The sequence below is a fragment of the Myotis davidii genome, unplaced genomic scaffold (assembly GCF_000327345.1).
Source record: "Myotis davidii unplaced genomic scaffold, ASM32734v1 scaffold778, whole genome shotgun sequence".
Classification (NCBI taxonomy): domain Eukaryota; kingdom Metazoa; phylum Chordata; class Mammalia; order Chiroptera; family Vespertilionidae; genus Myotis; species Myotis davidii.
In genome coordinates, this window is record NW_006289716.1 from 68890 (window position 1) to 79912 (window position 11023).

General features: G+C 36.8%; 1 long non-coding RNA gene across 1 annotated transcript in view; it reads left to right on the plus strand.

The window, feature by feature from the left end:
• The first annotated feature begins 6935 nt into the window (after positions 1-6935).
• LOC107182864 overlaps positions 6936-11023 on the plus strand; it is a 10487-nt gene continuing 6399 nt past the window's right edge. The window contains exons 1-2 of the long non-coding RNA XR_001513622.1: positions 6936-7156; positions 7597-7791. This is a non-coding gene — a long non-coding RNA (uncharacterized LOC107182864). The remainder of the gene's footprint in view (positions 7157-7596; positions 7792-11023) is intronic.

Below are 11023 nucleotides of genomic sequence, written 5' to 3' on the forward strand. Positions count from 1 at the left end.
GTACTATGAGAATGTCATTTTCTTTAATAGGTGACGAAATTAACTTTGAATTCCTCAAATAAAAGATGCTGTGAGAAAGAGCATACATTTTTTTCTGGTGTTCACTTATTTCTTTCCTTATCAACTTTTATGATGACATTTTCTGTGAAAGTGTTTTTTTGTATCATTTTAATTTGGTACTCGTTTAGTATACTTACACAACCACAGCCATCATTTTGCCACTTTTTCTCAATTTAAGAAGAAACAAATTTTCTAACTAATGTGCTTGGGGGTTAAAAAGTCAGTGACAGACATATTTTGGAGAAGGCATTTATGAAATTTTTCACTGGCAGATAGTAAAGAGAAACTTATAGTATACTAATCCAAATATCTTAACAGCTTAACATATGCACTGTCATAAAATCATCTCATTTTTTAAAAAAAGATCCCCAACATCCTTAGGAACTATTCCTCACCATCGCTTCACCCAAATTTATGTTCCAGGAACTGGTTGATCTATATCTGTATTCCTGAAGCTAACTCTTCACTTCCTTTTTGTCTTTAATATGTTTCTTCTCTCAGTCTGCCTCTAGTTTATCTAGATGGCACCCCAAAACCTTGTTTTGTACATCTCGCTAGTACAACTACTGTTACCAGTCTAAGCAGATTGACCTTCATCTCCTGTCTGAATTGCTGCAATAGCTGCTTAGTTGATGCCCCTTCTTTCTCAAGGCACCACAGTTTATTTTTCACACAGCAGTGAGCTTTTAAAAATAGGTCTGATTATGTCATTCTTTTGTATAAGCCTTCCAGTAGCTTATTATGTCTCTCAGAATGAGAGACAAAGATTTTACATAAGTCCATATTATCCCAGCTACCTATCTGACATTATTTCCTAACATTTTGCTCTTATTCAGTCAGCCCTAGACACACTGGCTTTCTTAGTATTCCTCAAAATAGAATAAGATGATTTCTACCTCGGAGTGATGCTCTCTATCTTGAATGCTTTACTCTCAAGTAGCTTCACTAACTTCTGGTCGCTACTCAAATATAACTTTATTACAGAAACCTTCTCTGATGGTCTTATATAAAATAAGAAATCCTCATTGATCATGTTCTATCATCTTTACCATTCATTATTCTTCTCCATCACACTATCATCAACTGGCATTTAAAATTTTGTTGCTAGCCCTAGCCAGTTTAGCTCAGTGGGTAGTGCGTCAGCCCATGGATTGAAGTGTCCAGGGTGTGAGTCCAGTCAATAGCACAGTACCTCTGCTGCAGGCTCGACCCTGAGCCCCACGTGGAAGGCAACCAATAGATGTATCTCTCTCACTTCTATGTTCCTCTCTCTGTCTCTCCCCTTCCTTCCATTCTCTCTGGAAATCAATGGAAAAATATCCTTGGGTGAGGATTAACAACAACAACAACAAAATTATTTACCATTTCTGCCCCCAATGAGTCAGAGATTTTGTTTTAACTGTCCTAATCCACTGCTTAGAACATTACCTCAAACTTGGTAGGAGCTCTAAAACTAAATATTGAATGAAGGAATAAATGACTTTTTGGAGGCCCAAGAAGTTACTTCTGTGTGCATCATTGTCTCACTTGTTTTTTATGTAATTGAAAGAAATTTTCACCTAACTTTTTCTTTCTAGACTTACTTCATACCATTTCACACTTGGGCTATTAGATTTTTACTATAGGTTTACTATTATATTGGCCAAGACATGGTTCTTATCTCAGGTGGGTATACTTCAAATTCAACTTTCTGTATCTATTTTATTCTTTAAAAAAAATATTGTTGAAAGTATTTCATATGTTCCCTTTTTCCCCTATTGACCTCTCCCAGCCTGACCTCACCCCCCCCTCAGGCCTTCACCACCCTATTGTCTGTGTCCATGGGTTAAGCAAATCTTATGAATAGCATAAGTAGTGTACAGAGATGTTTCTAATGGCTACACTATGACTACAAGGTGGGCATAGCAAGTATTTCTAGGATTGTCTTTGGGTAAAGATGGAGGGAGGTGGTCCAAGCCAAGGTATCTTCTGAAAACCTGTAGATTTATATGACTTTCCTTCTTGACATTCACACACAGCATAAGGCTACAACTTGTTGTTTTTCTTAATCATCCTTAAATAGAGCATATTGAAGATTTATGATTTGATGGAAAGTCCATTTCTCCAAATTTAAAATCCCACTCTTTAGCTTGCTCAAACTGCTTTTGGACAACTAAAACTAAAGGTGTGAGTAAGTGATACAACTACCCATATAATACCACACAAATATAGATAATCTATAATAAAAAAAGCATAATATGCTAATTAAACCGGACAGCCAAACCACCTTCCAGATGTCATTCTGGAAGTTCTTCCAGATGAAGCCACGTCAGGTGGGGGCTGAGGCAGAGGCAGTTAGGGACAATCAGGCAGGCAGGCGAGCAGTTAGGGGTGATCACACAGGCAGGCGAGTGGTCAGGGGCAATGAGGCAGGCAGGTGAGCAGTTAGGGGCAATCAGTTAGGCAGGCAGAGGCAGTTGGGGGCCATTGGGCAAGCAGGCGAGCAGTTAGGGACGATCAGGCAGGCAGGTGAGTGGTTATGGTGATCAGACAGGCAGGCAAGTGGTTGAGAGCCAGGGTGCCCCTCCCATGCACGAATTTCGTGCATGGGGCCCCTAGTGTCTTATAAACCTAATGCCCTGTAGCTCTCCTTCTTACATATTATATCTTTATTTTAAATGTGCACTAACTTGCTCAGCAGTTTTATTCTAAATACCATGAAAAGAGTGAAAAGAATATTTGATCGTTTCTATTGATAATGAGGAGGAGGTCTCTCTTCTTTGCCCATTTCTTCTCATTTTTCTCTTTTCCTTTTCTGTCCTCCAGACAGAATTATGAGATATTTCAAAATAATTCTGGTATCTTATTAAACCACCAGTGACTATGTGGTCCTTGAAAAATTCTAAAGCAAGGCGAAGTGGGGTTTTAATACATAGGTACCCCTCTTTTCTCATTTTAAATATTACTAAGACATACCTCTGCTCCTCCACTCCTGCTGCATAGCTACCCAGTGCCCTCCATGTTGCCATCTGGCTATTCCAAGTCCCAATATATTCTTCTTTCCTGGTTCTGAGTAGGTACATTTGTATTAAAGGACTTCTCTGATGATAATAACACTTATCAGACTATGAATCAAAATAAAATTTTCTGAAAAATATAATTATTGTCCCAGATAGTAAAATACCCAGCTTGGCTTTCTACACAGAGCCCCATGTTAAGTGCCAGGAGACCTGCTTTCTGATACTTGGTCTGTCTATAACTATTGTGTGATATTGAGCAGGTCATTTCCTCCAAATTTAAAAAAGAGGCTGGATTTATTTTTAGGTTACTTTCAACTAAAACATTTTATGTGAAGTACCTGGATTCAAATTTGAAGCTATGAACATGATCTCGCCTTAGTACCATATCAGCAAGCATATTATATAAGGGTGAAAGGGAGAAAAATATACTTCCTAAAATAAAAATTAAAACCAACCAAAATGATCACAAAGAATTTTGTATATGAAGCTCATGGGGAATTCAGTTAAAATTTAGAAGTTGTGGGATTCTTTGTTTTAGTTTTCTTAGCCTACTAGGCATTCTCACAACACACCCCTCTTTCTCGGTCAGGAATGGAGCCTCATCTTATTTAAACAGAATGCTGAAACAAGAAGAGGGTAAGGCAGACTGCATGATTTGATCATGTTAGGGTTCAGAAAAATCAATAACCACCCAAAATTCTCTTTCCTGAGGTGCATATATTAACATTCCATAAGTATTAATTTCTCCACAATTTTGCCTTTGTCCTGTTCTCATTCATATATGTAGTGATGATGCCAACAATCCAGAAATAAAATGTGGAATTGAGTAAGCTGTTTGCTAAACTTTATTTATTTATTTATTTATTTATTATTAAATTTATTGGGGTGACATTGGTCAACATGATCACATAGGTTTCAGGTGTGGGATTCTGTGTTACAAGGTCTGTATATCCCACTGTGTGTCCACTACTCAAAGTCAGATCTCCTATCGTCATCAACCTCCATCCCCTTCCCTCTGGCAACCACCACACTGCGTTTGGTTTTTATGAATTTCAATTTTATACCCCACATATGAGTGCAATCATAAGGTTCTTAGCTTTTTCTGACTGACACATTTCACTCGGCATCATAATCTCAAGGTCCATCCATGTTGTTGCAAGTGGCACTATTTCATCCCTTCTTATGGCTGAGTAGTATTCCACTGCGTATATGTACCACATCTTCTTTATCCAATCCCTTATCGCAGGACACTTTGGTTGTTTCCATGTCTTGGCCACGGTGAATAATGCTGCAGTGAACGTAGGTGCATAACTCCGCGAATACATGATTTCGATTTTTTCAGATATATATTCAGGAGAGAAATTGTTGGGTCGTGTGATAGGTCTACTCTTAATTTTTTTTTAGCAATTGCCAGATTGCTTTCCATAGTGGTTGTACCAGTTTACATTCCCAGCAGTGGATGAGGGTTCCCTTTTTTTCCACAGCCTCTCCAACACTTGTTATTGCTTGTCCTGTTGATAATGGCCACTCTAACAGGTGCGAGGTGGTATCTCATTGGAGTTTTGATTTGCATTTTCCTCATTGCCAGTGAGGGTGAACATCTTTTCATGTATCTATTGGCTGTTCACATGTCTTCTTGAGACAGGTCAGGTCCTCTGCCCACTTTTTGAGTGGGTTGTCTGGTGTTGAGTTTTGTGAGTTCTTTATATATTCTGGAGATTATATAAAAAACTCAGAAGAAACCACTGTTAGAGCTACTGTTTGCACGTATCATCTCCCATCTGGTTGGCTGTCTCTTTGTTTTGTTTACTTTTTTTTTTCGGTGCAGAAGCTTTTTAGTTTGATATAGTCCCATTCATTATTTTTGCCTTTACTTCCCTTACCTTTGGGGTCAAGTCATAACACTTTTATTTTCTTTATTGATTAAGGTAGTACATATGTGTCCTCATCCCCCCATTTAAAATTAGACATAAAGCTACCCTCTTTATGGACTTTACATATAGAGACATCCATTTTCAGAACCTACATAACATATTGGCCCAGACTATTCAATGTGCATTAGAAATAAATACAACTCCCAACTACAGGAGTACTGCATATCTTTGCTCTAGTTTATACAGTGCACCACTTAGAAAGTTTGCCCCAAATCTCTTGAGACATCTTTCTTCTCCTGGGAACTGCCAAAGTGTTTTTAGAGCCTCATCTAAATCATTCCTTTACTCCTTTGCTGCCCCATCCAACAATCATGACATGCAAATGTCATGCCAGTGTTCATACCTCATGAGGTGTGCTGTCCCATGCAAAGGAAGTTCTCCTTTCTCAGCCTGTGAGAGCCAGCCCACCATGCAGACAAACAAGGCAGCAAAGACGGTTTCTTCTCAGAACATAAGGGATTATAAATTGTGATGGTTTTTAGCAGTGATGTGAGCTTGCCAACATTCATACTTCAGTACCTTTTATGTTGTTATATGTTATAGAGAATGTATGTTGTAGAGAATAAATTTCATCTGACAGCCTGACTTTGTATTGTCGCAAATATAAAAATTTTGAATTTATATGTTCTTGATCTATTTGTATTTCTTTACTTCCAGAGAAGTATACATGTATGTTGCTCTCTTATCACTTCAAATTATTTGCTGTTGTAATTTTCAATAATGCCAAACTTTCCCTAGCCCTGCATGTCTATTGCTCAAACTATTACACAAATGAAAGGCAATGTAATTTGTGATTTCTAATTGGTGTTTGGTTTTATATCTGTTCTGTTTGATATCCCTCTAATTGTGTCCTGAAAATATTTCGTTTCCACTGGGCTGAAATAATACCAGATACTAAAGTTCAACTATTTACGTGCTATATTACTATATTACTCATGTTGCTATATTAACCCATTGTGCACCATAAGCGTCTGTAGACACTTTCCCACATGCCATCTGAATCTATAAAAAAAATGTTTTCTCTAAGTTGCAGCCCCCACCAATTTTAAAATCATTTTTTTGTGAGAATTTTCAGCTGAAAATATTCAAGAACACCCGAGTTGTGAGTACTATATTTATTTTTATAATTGCAAATTGATTTTTAAAATTAAATTCAAAATATTGTGGCGTGTGGGGATGGTTTCTGTTTTGGACATGTGGCTTAAAGTTAACTGGTTAAAAGAACATCATTATATTAAATTTTGTTTTTATTTTAAGAGACAACTTGTTTTTCAGATTGTATAAGAAAATTTTAAGTGCAAATGTACAATAATAGAGAATATATGGTAACCTATGAATACATGAACAAAGATATTTAATGTTTATTATTACTGGAATTACATTTTTATGAGAAGATGTCTATGGCTTATTTACTACCCACTGCAAGCTTGTACTGTTAAGCAATATCCACTTTATCTTTCCTGCCCATCCCCTGGTGACCACAATTTTACTCTCTTTTTACAAGTTTGAGTTTATTTTACTTTATATATAAGTGATATCAAAGAGTACTTGTCTCTCTCTGTCTAACTTGGCTCACTTAGCAAAATGTGCTCAGTGTCCATCTATGTTGTCCATCAAGTAGTAGGACAGCCTCCTTTCTCAGGGCTGAATACTATTCTATTGTGTACACTTAGACCGTATTCAAGTCTGTGTTATAAGTAGAATCTTACAGTAATTAGCCTTTGGAATCAGGCATCTTTCATTTAGCACCTGCATTTGAGATTCCTCTATATTGTTTGATGATCATTTTTGCCTTTTCAAGATGTAGTTGCTTGTTCCTATCATAATTTCTTAGGGTACAGAATTCTCTCATTTTTTCATCCAAATAAATTTATGTATGTGTATATATATATATATATATATACAGCCTTAAATTTTATTTTGGCTTATAAATTGACTTGGCTGATAAACAAGAGACCTTACTGGATAATCATTTCTAGGGATTATTTTTGGGATCTTTACCACAGTTCTCTACCCTCCTTCCTACTTTCATTGTCTCTCTCTTGCTCTGGTACTTGCTTTTCTTGTTCCCACAGGTCTATATCGTTTCACTTTTGACCGATTGAAAGCTGTAAGACTCATGCACTTAGCCAAGCTTTAAAGAAGAAAGCAGCTCATTGTCAGGTGTTTATAATAATGTTCATTTCTTTATTCACTTACTTCTTCGTTCCTTAATCATTGATCATTCACCTGTTCCTGTAAATGGCAAAAGAAGGATGAAGAATCCAAGAATCCTAGAATTCAAAGGAACCTTTGAGATCATAAAAATAACTTTCCAATCTCCCTTCTGAGCAGATGGGAGGCGGGGCTAGGGTGTTATCCAGGAGCCTCTGTCAAGTTGCCTAGGGGCTGCATTGTATGGAAAAAGGGAATTAGCTGAAAGGTAAATAAAAAAGTCAAAAGGGCTGCTTAGAACAAAGTATCAGTTTGAAGGGGCTAGCTAGGCTGAAATGGAACAAAAACCAGGGAAGCAAGACAGGAGTGAAAATGAACCAGAGGCCTGGAGAAATTTCCTATTATTTTGGCTTTTTTTTTTTTTTTTTTTTTTTTTTTTTTTTTTTCAGACAAGCAGTGAGCAGTTTACGGAGATCTGAATGTGAAGGAGGCAATCCCCATTTGCCATAATCCTGGCTTGTGACATTCAACATTTAAAAAAATTTAATTGACAAAAAGTTCTTTCTTATCATTGAATTGGAATCTCTTAATGAGTCATTATTCTTAGCTCCGCTTTTTGGATTTGCACAGAATATTTTACATAGGTAACTTTTCAAATAAATCTTTCCTTTCTCGGGTTAAAAAAGTCACGTTTCTTCAGTTATACCTTATATACTATTTGCATTTATTTTACCCTTTACAGTTCTGATCACTCCTCTAGGATGCTTCTGTTGGCCCAAGTTCCCTTAAAATCTATCCAGAGCTAAATCAACCATCCACGATTGTGGCCTGACCAACAAAGAACATATTGGAAATTTATCTCCTTTTTTCTCCAACCTAATAGCGCATTCATTTTTTTTAATAATGTTACATTGTTACTAGAATTGTAATTCATTTTATATAACTTGGAATTAATATACAATTTGAATAGTTTCTTTTTAATAGGATTGTATGTCTGTTAATTTTTGTTTTATTTATATAGTTTAGGTTATTCAGCATGTCAAGATTTTTAAAAAATCCCGATTCTGTTATCTATGTTAAAAGTTATGTCATGCACCCGGCTATGTGGCTCAGTGGTTGAGCGTTGACCTATGAACCAGAAGGTCAGGGTTCAATTCCTGGTCAGGGCACATGCTTGGGTTTCGGGCTCAATCCCCAGTAGGGGGTGTGCAGGAGGCAGCCAATCAATGATTCTCTCTCATCATTGATGTTTTTGTCTCTCTCTTCCTTCCTGAGATCAATAAAAGTATTTTTAAAAAATTATAATTTTGAGTAATGCATTTTTATAGCTCTATTCAATGATTTATGAAAAACTTTGAGCAGAACACAGCTAAGATTAGAGCTTTTTCTAAACGTAGTGAGCATGGATGCTCTGGCTTGTCATTCATACTTTGATGTGATTGTATACTTACTTACATACATTTGAAATTAATCACCATTAGCATTACAATAATGGCTAACATTCATTAAACTGTTTCAGCACTTTCCTAAGCAATTTACGTGCATTAAGTTAATTTTTATAACACCTCTGTAAGGAGGTACTGTTATTTCCCCATTTTATGAATGGCAGGTTATCACGGACTGTGAAGGATCTGAGATTTTATCCTATTTGCACATTAGTAAACTACTCTTAGCCAGTGATTGTTTTGTGGAAGCTTATAGAAGACACAAGACTTCTGGGTCAGAAACAAGGGGACATTATTACTCCTGTTACAGCACGCAGCGTGAGCTTCAGGTTTGTTTTGGTTCCTGTCCTCCAGGCTCCACAGACGCTTTGCAGAGTGGCTCGATGCCATACTCTCAGTGAGCTGTCTCACAGACGAGGAATCCTAAGTTTGGGAACCCCAATCTTTTATAATGAGCTGAAGACAAACCTTTCCTTTGTTCTGGAGGGAGAACTCATCTCTGCCTTCAAAGGCTTGATGCTATAAAAACATCCATGAAAAGATAGCCCAGAACAAAAGTTACAAGAATCTCTGCTCACAACACATTTAGAAATTCAAGAGACCCATGGAATTTGCCTCTTGTTCCAGATGTTAAAAAGTTACACAAATAGTAAGTGGGCTTACTCCAGGTTGGCCATGAGAGGCTTTTTTGGTTCAGATATCATACAGCTAATGCATTTCTGTGATCCACTCATTTAGTAACATGTAAGAAAAGGAAACAAGGTTTGGTGTGGCTTATTTTTTTTCTTTTTAAATCTTTATAACTGAGAGTTTACATATGTCCCCCTTTTGCCTCCATTGACCCCCTTCTAGCCCGCCCCCTTAGTATGGCTTATTTTGAACAAATCTATGTTTATTATGGCAGGTTTTAAAAAATAGATTAATGTTCACAAACCACGTTTAGTAACCTGTTCTAGAATTTTGCTGAGGAATAGTGTCAAGATCACTGATCTTCATTTTTTAGAGTCAGTTTAGCTTACAAAAATAAGGCAGAGAGGCAGTTGCCTCTCGTATGTATTAAGCCTGCTCTCCTGCTGTTTATATGTCTTCCAAGGTTGTCATCTGTGGTTCTGTTATTATATTTACAAGCTGCTTTTCAAAAAAAAAATATGCCTTGAAATAGTAGTTCATTGGGCCTGCATACCTGAACTTTTTAAAAGTGACTCATTGTCCTTAGCTTTGATTTTCTTATTAATCGTATATGATTTCCATTTTAGTTTAACACTTTCCTTTTTGGTGGAGGACTTCTAGGATCAAAGAAGTCTGTCTTCATCTTAATATCTGATAATAAAGTAGTAGTCCCCTCATCTGTAGTTGCTCTTCCTATGGTTTCATTCACCTGTGGCCAATTGACTTTTGAAAATATTAATTGGAAAATGCCAGAAATAAACAATTTATACGCTTTAAGTTGCGTGTTGTTCTAAATAGCATGATGGAATCTCATGCCCCCCTGCTCCATCCCACCCAGGATGTGAATAATCCCTTTGTCCAGCATATCCAGGCTGTATAAGCCACTGTCCCTTAGTAGCCATCTCCATTATCAGATCCATTGTTGGGTATCATGGTGCTTGTGTTCAAGTAACCCTTACTTTATTTAACACTGGTTCCAAAGCCATTTGTATATGCCGAAGAGAATCCATAAAGAGTTCTTTTAAAAGTGAAAAGATATGTAAGAAACGAACAACAATAACAATAACGAAATAGATAGGGTTCGGTACTATTCACGGTTTTAAGGCACCTACTGGGTGTCCTGGAGTGTATCCCCCATGGATAAAGGGGGACTACTGTTTAATATTGTCACCAAGCAGTAGACTCATGTATTCTTTAATATTTTTCCCATACCTAAACAAGATCTTGACATGTTCTAAGATTTTTTTTTTTTTTGGTAGGGGAGGGTTTTGCTTCAGCCATTTTGAACAATTATTAAAACTTTGAGTCATGTTTCTGTACTTTTCCTGGCATGCAATCTCTCTTCTGAGGCTGAATAATCCCAGTGTAACTGTGTTTTTAGATATTTTATAACTTTTTCTTTGTTAGTATCTTTAGAGACTGGGGGTGTTCATAATTTCACTTTCAGTAATTCATAATTTTAACAGAAAAGATACTTATCTCAAGCCACTTTTTTATTTTAGAGTTTGATGCCAAGAAGCCATCATATATAGTAGGAATTGGCAAATGTTCTCTGTAAATGCTAGTTAGTAAATATAGGTATTTTGGGGCCAGAGGTCTCTGTCACAACTATGTATCTATCCTATCTAATAACAGACAAACATGGTAATTAACCATACCTCCGACACACTTCCCATTGGCTAATCAGGGCGATATGCAAATTAACTGCCAACCAAGATGGCAGCCAGCAGTCAGGCAGCTGAAGTGAACAGGAGGCTTGCTT